The sequence below is a fragment of the Ambystoma mexicanum genome, chromosome 2q, assembly GCF_040938575.1.
Source record: "Ambystoma mexicanum isolate Mex_15411 chromosome 2q, UKY_AmexF1_1, whole genome shotgun sequence".
NCBI classification, from domain to species: domain Eukaryota; kingdom Metazoa; phylum Chordata; class Amphibia; order Caudata; family Ambystomatidae; genus Ambystoma; species Ambystoma mexicanum.
The window spans coordinates 466,389,263-466,402,511 of NC_090924.1; the positions used below are offsets into that span (position 1 = coordinate 466,389,263).

Genomic DNA, 13,249 nt, shown 5'->3' on the forward strand with positions numbered 1-13,249 from the left:
GAGACTAAGACTCATTCTCTCTTTTTCTTTAAGTCTCATGCTTAGTTTTTGTTACTCAATCTCGGGCCTTCCGGTCCCGGCTGCAGATGGACTTGTAACTGGTTCCGTGGGGTGGACGGGCGCCCTTGCCTCTCTTCTTTTTTTCCACCCTCGCCATCTTGGAAAGCAGTTCTTTTGTGGTGCAGTATTTTAGCCCACTGGCACACGTTTTCTGAGGACAGTCTGTGGTTGCCTCTGTACGCGACAGAGTTTACTTTCTGGCCCTTACTCGGTGACACTGACTCGGTATCCATCATGGAGAGGGCTTTCTTCATCACCCTCAGCTTCTGGGATCCTCTCTAGCTCACAGACTAAACCTCTCATCAAACTTTCCTACTCTGCTAATTGTGTTCCTGACTCTGCTCTCCGTAGTTACCCACCCTCATCACGACCCCTTTCCACTCCCACGCTGAGCTTTTTTAATTGACTATGTTGCCTCTGAGGTCAAGTGATGCCGACCAGTGAAAAAAGTATCAGCTGGCTTCTTCCGAATCTCCACGGGTATTCGTGATTTATCAGAGGAAGGGTAAGAAACAGAAACATCTCTACGGGGGAAAAGTGAGTTATCTGCCCACGTCACTATGGAACAGAGGAGAGTAGTGCCACCATTGCCCCATGGTCTCACCGCTTGTGTTCATAATCCTCGTTGCTGGGACCCGGCACAACTACAGTTTAGAAATATGCTCATTAACACTGAGTTGCAGAAACCAGATAAACCAGACTCTGGGCCCTTTGTTGTTTAAAATTTAGGAAAGGGTCTTTGCATTCACTGATCACACACCCCTATCCACTTCCTAGTGGCTTGGACCATAACATGCTTGCACCATAACATAAAGCTCAGAGCCTATGCCATTATCCCAATTTAATATATTTTCTTTCACTTAGCCACAGTAACAACACGAGCTACTTAATTGTACAGGCCAGAAGTGGCTATTATTTGCTGGAAGTGCAGCCTACAAGGTATTTTGTGGATGTGGCACAGTATCTTGTAGGTGATCATTTTTCCACCCGGAGCCACTAGATCCCAGTGATGGTGACTTGTGGTCTTGTCATGTTGTCGCTCGGCTCACTCTGGCAGCTGGGCTCTGGACACTTCGGAGCCTCTTGAATAGCTTCTTTGGATCAGTTGCTTAAAAGGCTTTAGCAGAGGCCTAAATTCAATCAAGAATGGAACCGCTTCATATTTTAGAACATGACAAGCACAGGTGTTATGCTCACTTTGGTGATTTGCAACTTTGGTGTTTTACACACTGTGGTATTAATGATTTAACTTGTAGTTGAAATTGCATGGCAGATATTTGTAATCCCTAATCATTAATGTCCAGGTAATTATGCACTGGGAATTTGATCTTGTACATATAAAGGCCACAGATAGGAGCAATTCGAAATGGTATCGTTGACCTCTAATTAATAATATTTTCTTAATTGTTATCTTAGTATTGACAACTGTACCCCAAGTGGACTGCAAATTGTTTATGTTTGTTCCTAGAGTTTAACTGGTTTGCAAGGCCGACTCAGCCTTTCATCTTTCAGATGACGATAAATGAGCACCAACTTCGGTTGGGTGACAGCATGTGCAAATATGTTCTATGTAAAACGCTTTGGCGAAAACGTTATATAAATAACCCATCATTATCATTAGGTCTTTCTGTCGAAATTAGTTTACAACATTGATTTAGAGATGTTGGTTTGAGTTTCTGGTTATTGACGACTGTTATCTCTCAACCAATCAGTCATTACTAGTCGACCTGTGATATTTAGGGATTGTGATGAGTTTGTTCAAGTCATTTCTGTGTTTTTTGTTATAGATGTGTGGGATATTTTGTGCAAATGTTTTTATGTTTAATAGTTTGATGTAGAGAATTTTGTATTTTAATGAATTCATACATGACATTTGAGAAAAGTGACTGTCCACATGTTTCTACTGCAAAGAAATGTATATAACTCAGATTCTGTTTTGCTTCTCCTAATTGTCTTGGCCCCGGCGTCCTTACTAGGTGGTTGACATTCAAGGTCTCCAATTAAATCAATACATGTTTTCACTCATACTTCTTTTTTTCCACTTGACACTCATTTGCTTTTGTATTTGCACAGTTCTTGGCACGGCTGCTATACTTTCAGCGGCATAGTACAAGGACTTACTGGCACGGCTGCAATACTTTAATGGTACGGTTACAGCACTTCTCATCTTATGGTTGCTATTTTCAGCAGGGTGCTTGCTATTATTTTGGTGGAACAGTGGCACAGTAAGGCCTCTCACAGTAAGGCTACCATTCCTTAACTGAGACCGTGCTAGCATTTCGTAGGATGAAAGCAATTCTCTTGGTGGGATGGTCCCTTAACTTCAAGCAGGCAGGGCTGCTATACTTTGAGAAGCACCAGCAATTCACAATAGGTTCAGCAGCAGTAATAAACCCCAGGCAACCGAATGCATGTGAGAAACGGCACACTGAGCTCGGCGCGCAGCAAATCACACATCACCAGCACAGCAAACACTTGCCTGTCTGAGCATGAGCAAAGCCGTCTGGCTGAGGTGGGAGAGTGATAGGTGGTAGCTTTGTAAAGCACTAACAAGTATCATGCTTCACAGCTTAATGCAATATACCAAAGAAATGCATTTGAACAAACACTAAAGTGACTCTTGGAGCAAAGGAGTGTGCGTTTGCTATACTGCATTCTATTTTTTTCTTTTTTTCCTCTCTCTCTCTCTCTCTCTCTCTCTCTCTCTCTCTCCTGTGTTTCACTGTCTTGCGGACAAATTGACAGCGAGAATCGTATTATTGGTCAACCCGTCCCAAGTACCGTCTGTTGGGGCTGGACGTAGGTGCGCAGTGCAGCAGTCTGAGCGGATGGCGCTAAACAAAGTGTTGGCCTTTTAACATTTTTTACAAATTATTTTTGGGGTGGGGGGATTTCCCCCAATCCACCCTTAATTTAATGTTTTTCATTTACCTCCCCCCAACCCTATATTTACCCTTTCCCACCCCCCTCCCCCACAAAATTTCAATGGGAATTTTCAGCAAAACTCCTACGGCAAACCACCCGTCGGTAAAACAGGTGTCAGCAAAAAGGACGCAATACCAGTGTTTGATGAGTCTAAAAAGCAAAAGTGGGACAGGAGACATGAGCGTTACACTGGGGTGGAAGCAGCCACACCGGAGAGGTGCCAGCAATGCTGCATCTGGCACAGTACGGCTGGTAAACCACAGCAGGCCATGCAACGCCTGAAACTATAGGGGGGCTTTTGTGAGGCCCAAAGTGGTCAAAGCGGATCCTGCATATGACAGAGGAGAAGGAGTTACTGAACCAAACACGACCAGTGGAGGCAGCTTTCCTAATCGTGCTCTAAGGAGGTGGCAAACATGTATGGGAAAGAGTGCACCTGCCACATGTGTTGAGATGCTAAGCTTGATGCGCCCCCTACCTGGTATTGGTGACCTTATTGCCTAATGGACTTAATCATTTTTTTTTGTGCTGTTTTGTAGTGTGCTACATTGCGAGCAAGCTGCTTATAGGCCCAACCACAGAAGAGGGTGGAGGATGGGAGGGAGTTGGAACAAGGGTGCACATTATACTGATAGTGACTCAAACAAAGGTGTCTTTAGGGAAATAGTACACAATAAAAACAGAGCATAAAATACAAATAATGGGAGTCCAAGAGTCAGTCTCTTGTTTCTGTGTTAGTTCACCTTTCACCCAATACCAAGTAGGCGACTTTTCCTTGCACTCATTGCTTGAGGACTCTTTTGAACCTTTTATGGTTCTGTTGCTTTCTTAGGTTTATGATTAACGTCCTGTTATCTCTATGTTTACAGTTTTTATTTACTGAATTACAGACAGAAATCAATCTAGCTTCTATTTGTGTGCACAAAAATGGGAAAATCTGGCCCGCAAGTCACCCTTCCTGGTTCCTCATGTGGTCACAGCCATACATGGCCGACGTTGACATTGCAGGACTGCAGCATGGAGAGCATACAAATGAGGTGATGCCCCATCTGAAGCTATTTAATAAGAGATGTGGCCACCGTTGGACTGGGTGGTCAGGTGTTCAGCCCCGGGCCGAACGAAGATGGCAGTGGTGACCGTTTTTATTTTGTTAAGTATGGAGCTTGTCATTAACTTAACTAATACATGCATGATCCACATTGCACTAAAATCAATAAAGTGCAATGTGTGTAGCTTGCTTTCAGAGGATGGACAGATGTACTTGAGTGGGGCACTGAAACGCTTACAATTACCATTCAGCTCATTAATATGCACACGCTGGGACACCGTAGGGCATCTGTGTGACATAATGTGCTTGTTTGCTGCTTGCTACTGCCCTTGCAAATACAAATCACCAAATTTAAACTCTCGAGCCCGCGCTATGTGCCCATTGGTCATCCATGGTCTGCAGGCACATGCATGCTCAGTCAATCATCAGCACAGAGAGCAGTTAATTGTAACCTGGAGATGGAGCTGGAATGCTTTCTGCAGCCTTAAGGTAAGGAGCAGCAAATTAGAAAAAGCATAATGATTCACTTTTATTTCACTCGCTAGAGCCCAGAGAATTATAAGCTTACTACGGCCTTGAGAGTAACGATTAGAAAATTATGAATTGTATAATGTGTCACTTTTGTTTGACTTGTTGAAGTGTCCCTTGTTATGCACTCATGGAGGAATCTTCTGTCTAGTGGTATGTATATGTTGACTGCTGGCATATGGTGCTCCAATGCGACCTAACATAGCTCATAGGGAATTGGAAACTAGCGCACGTGTGCGACTCACACTGATGGTCTGGTGTCACTGGATTTGAAGTTGGGCACAGTGCGAGGAGGGGGAATTGATGTTGTTTGTCTCACCAAATGGGTCATTTTATTGCAAGAAGGTGGATCGGGAAAAGATATTTGGCAGAGATAAATGCTGGAAATACCCGATCTGCACCTTTATGTAGCAAGGAAGAAAGCCCAGGGAGTGAAAGACCAGGTGGAAATCCCCATTGAGCTCCTCAAGTACGTTTACATGCGATATCCTATTATGTTGCCACAGGCACGTCCCTATGGACATTGATGAGTTTCTTTGATCTATTTCTGTCCCTTTTGGTAAATTACAACCTTAAAATAGAACACGTAGATTAGTTGGAGGCATGAAAATGGAGGAAGACACACAAGGATTCTACTGGGCCCTGCAGAAAGGGAGGCGGCTGCTTGAAAAAATGTGGCTTTGTTGGTAGTCATGTGACAAAATGTTGCAACACATGTATGTGGTAGTCTTCAGAAGGATATATCGGATGTTACAGATACATGCCTGAATATGTGCATGTATATGAATCTATGAGGGAGAGCAAGGACAATTTGCTAGTACATTCTATAAAAAAACATGTCAGTGGTATGTTTCTGCAAAGGTAATCATTTTAACTGATCACGGTTTGCTGGTACTTTTTCTCTAATTTGAGAAAAATTAGCAAGCATGCAGTCCAACAGTGCATTAATAACATGTTATGCATCTTAATTATGACCTATGAGCTCTGTTGTCCTGCCCGCTTCCTTTTTGATTAGCTCTGTATATCCCATTACATCCTAATACATCTTATTGTGGCATAATTAATAAGCAAGAGTGAAAGAAGGGCTCCAAGTTCAATATGTAAGGTGACATTTTAATATATTCACAATGCTAAAATATGGGATTTCATTATACCAATTCATATGTATACTCTACGGGTGTACATATGCTGCTTAACACGAGACAGCAGCCCAGCAAATATAAGATGAGTTTTACAGTTCTTACAGAATAGTATTTTTATTTGTAAATGTTTTTTATTGTGTTTTTAGTACACAAGGTACCTTACACAAGTAGAACAACTGTTTAATCAACACACCCTAATTTCATATTAATTCATACAATAAGATCAAGATGTAACTTTCACAATGTCTAATAATAAAAGTAAAAACAAGCAGATAAAACCATCATTCACATGTGCACATCTTCAATACCTGATCTAAAACTGGGATACTGTAGATTACAATTGTAAAAACTCTAAAAGTGAGTGTCCTTGTTCTTCCTGCAAGTCTTCAAAACATGTTTTAAGAAAGGTTGACCGAGCCAACATAGTGGATATATGGGAACCCGTCATAAGTGTATTCCGAAGGCCAAAATGCAACACTTCAGTAGTTGAGTGCACGTAGGGACCCGAAAATTGAAGCCTCAGTTTACTTAAACTTGGGCATTCCATTGCCACATGTTGCAGAGTTTGCAAACACTCATTCTTGCAGAGCCTGTTGCTCATAATCTCCCTTGGAATCTGGAAACTGCACAAGACCTTCCGCTTCTCCTCTTCCTTCTCTCTCCTGCTACCCTGCTAACCTAGTTCTCTGCCCTTTCCCTTTCTCCCTCCTATTCCTTACAGCATGCTGACTGGCCGTCTGGTGTACCTCAGACGTTCACTGGTCCCCGTCACACCTGCCAGTCCTCTCTCGAACTTGCCTCAGGGCCCTACACCCGACCCACACTCAATGCTGTGAGAAATTAACCCAAAAGAGTGTCTCTCTCTGCACTTGCCCCAGTCTCAACCAAACCGGGTGCACTTGATCCTCCCCTCCCTGTTACCCTCTGTGTACCTGAACGATACGTACACACCATGCTTGAAGATCATCTGTCTGTTTCTCCCCTGTTTTCACCCCAAATTGTGTTGTTAAAATTGCAGAATCGCAGGAAGGCCTAATTGCTATATCAGATACTGTTAAATGTATTCTATGCACTTACTCTGCCTGTGCAAACTATTATCGTCTCAGATTTTTAAGGGCTCTGAGCGACTGTTGTTTTTTCCCCATGTTCCCACCCTTCTTGAGCACTTTGAAACACTTGCCTGTGTATAGGTGTTATATAAATAAACAATACCATACTATACTATCCCCAATTTCGGTCCAATCACCTCGAGTGTTGGTAAGCAATTGAGCCTAAATTTTGGGAAATCGGAGGAGATAGGATCTAGTACCAGTGGTGGGTATGCAGTACATGCCATTTTTCTTATCTCTATATTTATGTTTGTGAAAGTTCATTTTTTCTCGGTTGGGTCCAGCCCCATAACAGTTGGTGGGCTGAAATGTTGGCCCAAGGTCGGCATAGCAGCTTGGGGTATACTGGCAATAGTGAAATTTGACCAACCCCACCCATTCATCCTGCACAGGGCGGGGTCTGGCCCTGTGCTATCAGTATGGGCGATTTCAGGAGAATGCTGATTTTGGGATTGTTGGCTCCAGACCCAAAACAGTTGGTGGGTTAAAGTTTTGGCCCGAAGTCGGTATATCAGTCTGGGGTGTATTAGCGATCGTGAAATCTGACCAACCCCACCCATCCGCCCTGCACAGGGGTGGGGGGGGTCTGGCCCTGTGCTAACAGTATAGGCGATTCTGAGACGATTTTATGAATTATTCAAATATAGGAAGTTAGGCCACAAGGTCGGCATGCCAGTCTGGGGTGTACTGGCGATAGTGAAATTTGACCAACCCCACCATTGTGCCCTGAACAGGGGTGGAGCGGGGTCCAGCCCTGTGCTAACAGTATAGGTGATTTTGGGATATTGTCGACTTTGAGATTTTTCAAAAATAGGAAGTTAGGACATAACACAACATACACAAGGATATAGCAGACCCTCAGACCCAGACAATGCTGGGTGCGTACTGCTAGTATAGTATATAGTAAAAGAGCCCAATTCATGGAATTTTTGCATGGTTCAAAGTGAATTTGCATTGCTGAAAAGTGACTTTACACTGCCGACACAAACCCTGATTCATGGGACTGTGCAAAGTGTATTTCTGCCGGGCGCAGTCATTTTGCACTACAAAAGTGACTATGCGCTGACTTTGCCCAGACATTGCACTGAAAAATTACACTTTGCACGTTTCCATGAATCAGGGTTTGGGCCAGCAGTGAAAAGTCGCTTTTCAGCAGTGCAAATTCGCTTTGAACCGGGCTAATATTCCATGAATCGGCCCCTGTATGTATAAAAGAACATTATTCACTCAAGCTTCTATTAGGGTTAAAATCAGGTCACGGTGCTACAACAGACCCAGCAGCCTATGACCCTCTGGTCTTCTTACACGATCACTTCTTGAATACAAATTCCTAGCATCTCCTCTAAGATGCATTGCAATGCATTAACTACTTGTATTCCATTTAAGAATACTACCAGATCCCAATGAGTGAGGCTACAAATCCTACCTTAACAATGGCATACGTGTTCTCAGTGCGTGATTTTGCAAATCTATTCAATAGGTGAAAACTACAGACGCTGCAAACATGTATCGTCCCAATTTCTCAAACGGACCTATATGCAATGGCAAACAGGTCCTTTAATAGAGCAATGTGGATTAAAGTTGTGGGCCAGCTTGCCTTAGTTTACTTTATAACGAATAACGTTGGCCAATGTTAGCAGTATAACATGTTAAAAACACCATTTTCCACATGTCTTTTAGAAAGTGCTACCCCCGAGACACTTCCCAAACAGTCTCTCCAGAAAGCTAACAATGTGAAACTCCCATACGCGGGCCACTTTTAATTTGTTGCCCGGGCCTACATTTTGTTCCAGTCCGACCCTGTATGGGGCCCAGGTCAGCTCGCATCACAGGAGCAGCTGTTCACTTTTAAGGTGGAAATGGAGCTCGGCTGAATGGACATATGGGGCACACACGCAGCAGGCTTCTTGCCAGGCTCTGTCTGCCATTTTGTTTACCAAATTATTTTTCAGCTAAATGTGTGCAAATATAATTAGCTTTTTTTCTCACAGAACACGCACAAGGCCTAGATAAATACTGATAAAATGCCCCCAAAATAAATATAGATAAATACACATAGAAACTGGGTGCCTTATTTCTGAATTATTATTATTATTTGTTTGTTTTTGTTTTTATAAGTTATTGCAAACCTTTAACAAACCTGTTTCCATACATTTCATTCAACAGTTTAGAAAAGAAAAGAGCACAATTGAATCAAATGAAAGAAAAGGAGGCAAAGGGAATAAAGGAATCCACAGATAAATACAAGGCAAACCTACAACTCATGTTTCCAAGTTCTGCTTCCAATATCTCTATCCATCAAATTCTCTCCATTAAAAGTAACATTCAACTCCTCCACCACAATCATAATCCACTTTTACAATCAAATTGATGGATCGAGGAAGTGCGCCATTTCCCTCCAGTTTATCCAAAATATATTACAATGTATTCCACATTGTGAATTATTCTGCAAAAGTTAAATGTTCATTAAGCAAACGTGCACTTTGTGCCCCCGTTGGTATTTTTGCATCTTGTTACCTCTGTTCTTTATTGAGTGCATCTATTTTCAAAGACCAGGGATAGCGAGGCTATCATTGCGCTTCAATAAGGCAGTCAGCCAATGCATGACAGCCTGACCAACTATTTTATATAATTTGGTCTTTTTCACTTGTTACAGCAGAATTCCTGTCCCCAACGGCAGTGTCCCTTAAAAACAGTTCTCTAACCATGCACACTCAAACTTAATGTATGCAATTGCCTTTGGTTCTAGGTGCGTGTTCCTGGTGTTTTTCAAAAGATAAGGTCGAAATCCTAAACAAGAAGGAGATCCCCATAATGTGGTCAAACAGTAGAAAGAGGTTCTATAGAGCCAAGACTAAGCCCGGTTAAAACTTACTTGAATCTGAATTTAGAAAAGGATAATCGTGGTAGGACTGCGGCATCACCTCCAGGAGCCGCTTCCTGGACGTTGATGTCGCAGAAAATGGCAGCCTAAATGCTGTAAGTATATATGATGAATAATGCCTAAACTTTGTTGTATTTTGAACTAAACTGTTAATAGCGTCAATCCAATTTGTACTAATGTATATTATTTAAATATTTTTTCTAGATATAATTGTTGAAATCTGATCATTTGCCCCTGAAGAAATGATTACTCACGAAACGCGTTGGGCCACAAATAAATCAACCAAGTTTGATAAAGATATCCGACTGTGTCAGATTTTCTGATATGTATTGAATTTCGTATATATAATTGTTGAGCTGATTTTCTAAATTAAATTCGATTTCAAAAAAGAAAACCTAATATATTACAATCCTTCAAATTACCAGGACTCATTTCTGAGCCATTAATAGAGTGCAGAGGACGGGAGTTCCCATACTTTTTTCTTTGTTTCAAGGAAGCAGTACTGCCAAGCTTCTACAGAGGATGCTGGGAGTAGTACCAACTTTATGAGAGCTATAACTGAACTTCCACAGCCACTGGTGAAAGAGGCTGCCAATGCATACTTTGAGGAAGGAGGAGCAGCACTACTGGGTGGGGCTGGGGGAAGGGGCTAGCCAGAGTTGGACCAACGCTAGAACCTATGGTTAAGATGCCTTCCTTAGTGAAAGAGATAACACAGAGACATATTACTAAAGGGGGGCTATTAGTAGACTATTCGTTGTAACAAAGACCATTGCCTCTTGATTTGGATGACCAGTGGGGTGACCATGGGGCCGGATGCCTACTCAAGACAGTGGGTGTTGGGCCATGGGGGTGGAATGCAAACAATCCCCTGGTCAGCCCCACTTAGCATCCGTCACTGGGGAGGGGACACTGGGATGCAGTTTCCACTTCCATTCCTTATTGGGTGCAATTAGTCAAAGGCAAACCTTTTACACAAGAGCACCCTTCCAGGAATCTACACCAACACGAGGAAACATCCTAAAAGACTCAAGGCCTTTGGGTTCTCATTAGACCATATATGATACTGTCACTTTAAGGCTCGGAAGTAGGAACAGCCGATAAATAGTGATGTCAGCGTCTCATGCCCAAACAAAAGAATTCCTAACTGTCCTAAAAAAGGGATCTATATACACTGTCCCTTTAAGAGGGAAGGTCCCTGCACTTGGGGTACCAACACACCAGGGAACCAGTGCTGCTACGATCAACCCATTCCCAAAAGGAGCTATTTCCTTTAGCCAAACCTCACAGAAACTCTTAACCACTGGTCAGGGGTGTTGCTAGGTCTGGAAAAGATCAGGGGCTAAGCTAATGGCGGGACTGGCGGGACTCGCGGCTAGGTAGCATTTTGGTTGTAGCATCTGAGCTTATATCCGGGGCTACAACCAAATGACCCGGGGCTATAGCCCCTTCAGCCCACCCCCCCCCACTCCCTAGCAACGCCTCTGCCACTGGTCATTTAAAGAGAGCCTGTGGCTAGGGAGTCCATTTCCCTCCATACGAAAAATAAGCTTTGTCTGGATTAGGCAAGATAAAAACCCTGGTGACTCGCTTAGTGAGGCTGCCCAGACATCAGAGACACTTTACATTTGTTCCTCACACTCGCCTGCTAACCTTAATCAGAAATTAGAGGCATTTTACATTTCTTTGCGACACTTGCACCACGAGCACACACAGACATCAGGGGCGGCGCTCACTCAGGGAGGCTGAGCATTTGTCAAAGGCACATCAAAGTATTAGCCGATACTCTCCAAGCTGCGGAGCACCCACTTCCTGACACTGTGAACTTCAACTGAATACGGCGAGCAGGGAAGTGGCACCAAATTCAAAAAGGCCTTTTCCACTCTCACCTTCATTTAAACAATCCAGAGGATGCTGGGAGGGGAGGATCTTGTGGTCATCCAGGGCCATGAATTGAAAACCAAAATGGCTGGTCAACCATTTAAAGTCTTGGCCCAGTCGCATAGACAATGAGCAAACACAGGTGAAGCAATTAAGCTCTTCAAGTCACACCCACTCATTCATTCACTTCCACAGGTCAGACTCTCCGACAAGACAAAACTCAACCCCAAACCCAGGAAAGGGACCATAGGCTATATACACTCGAGGAGTTTACCAGAGACTATAGATGTTTAGAGAAGGAACTGGAGGCACTTGCTTGGAGAGTTGGAGAGAGAATAGAGAATTAGGAGGAGGTAGGAGAGAAAGGAGGAAGTCTGGAGGAGGGCGGGAAGTGGGGAAAGAGGTTGCTGCAATTTGGGTAGAGAGGAAAAGATTTGAAGAGGTGGCCAAGAAGTTGTTTTATGAAGAATTTGGAGACTACAGTGGAGAAGAATTATCAGGGGGCGAAAAGAGGAGAACATCAGGAGTTGAGAGGACAACATTAGGGGGTGGAAGGTGGAGAGCATTAGGGTTGGAAGGCGCAGAGCATGATGGTGTGGAAAGAGGGGAACATCAGGGGTGGAAGGTGGACAACATCCTGGGTGGAAGGAGGAGAGTTTAAGGAGGTGATTCGAGGTATACGCCAGGAGGAGTTTACATTAGAACATCAGCAGGCAGTGCCAGAGGAACATCTAGATCCCAAGGAAAAGAAGCTAACACGTTGTGGAAGGAATAATTGGCTACACCTGGCCAAAGGCCAGGGGTAGGGGTGAGAGCCCAATACGAAGTGGTCAAGCCCACAGTGAGGGGGGTAACAAGTAGGTGGTGTGGTGGCAAGGCAGTGAAGGATCATTGCAGGAGTAGAGAGGTGATAAAAATGACATAATTTAGGTCCCTAAGAGAGGGCGGCGAGAAAGGCCTCCTTATAACCCTCTGGGAAGATCCAACAGCCGCCAGCGCTGTTGTCTCAGTAGCAATAATAAAGGTGAAGAAATAAGGGCGTGGAAGCCCCTTTTATCCCAGGAATGAGAGCTAAGGAGATGAGAACATGGGAAGGTTGCAGAAACTCTTAAAGCAAGGACTGAGAGCTTCCAAGACTCAGAGGACTTAAGAAGAAGTGCACGAGAACAGCTTAAGCCCTAGACGAGGAATTTAAATAAGAGAAGGCCCTAGAAGGACAGAGAAGGAGGGTGCACCAAACCATGAAGTCCGAATGGAGCAATCGGGGGAGCAACCCCTAATGCCTAAAAAGGGTGCAGGAATTCCCTTTAAACCAGAATGTGCATTATCCTATGTCAAGAGAAGACTCATTTTCTTCTGAGTTACATTTAAAGCGTGCTGGTACATTGCGTTGCTCAATCTATATTAACTTCCCAAAATTTAGAAATGTATCTTGTATTTCTGTCTGATCCCGGCTATGTTACCCTTGTGACACCTTTTATTATTCTATGAGGTCTGAGGTGCAGGATATTGTCTGAAAGCTTTTTTGAGGAAGGGGACAAGACAACATCACTGTGCACCTAGCAGAAAGGATGTGGGTCACACAGGAGTACCAGGGCCGGGGGCGGAAGGCAGTGGTGTCTCAGGAGCAGTGACTCAGGAGAAAACAAAAGGGCCAATACTGGGAAGCTTC

The 13,249-nt window shown here is 43.6% G+C and overlaps 1 protein-coding gene across 1 annotated transcript in view; it reads right to left on the bottom strand.

Moving 5' to 3' along the window:
* SDK1 (sidekick cell adhesion molecule 1) overlaps positions 1-13,249 on the bottom strand; it is a 2,988,580-nt gene that overhangs the window by 888,281 nt on the left and 2,087,050 nt on the right. The window lies entirely within an intron of this gene.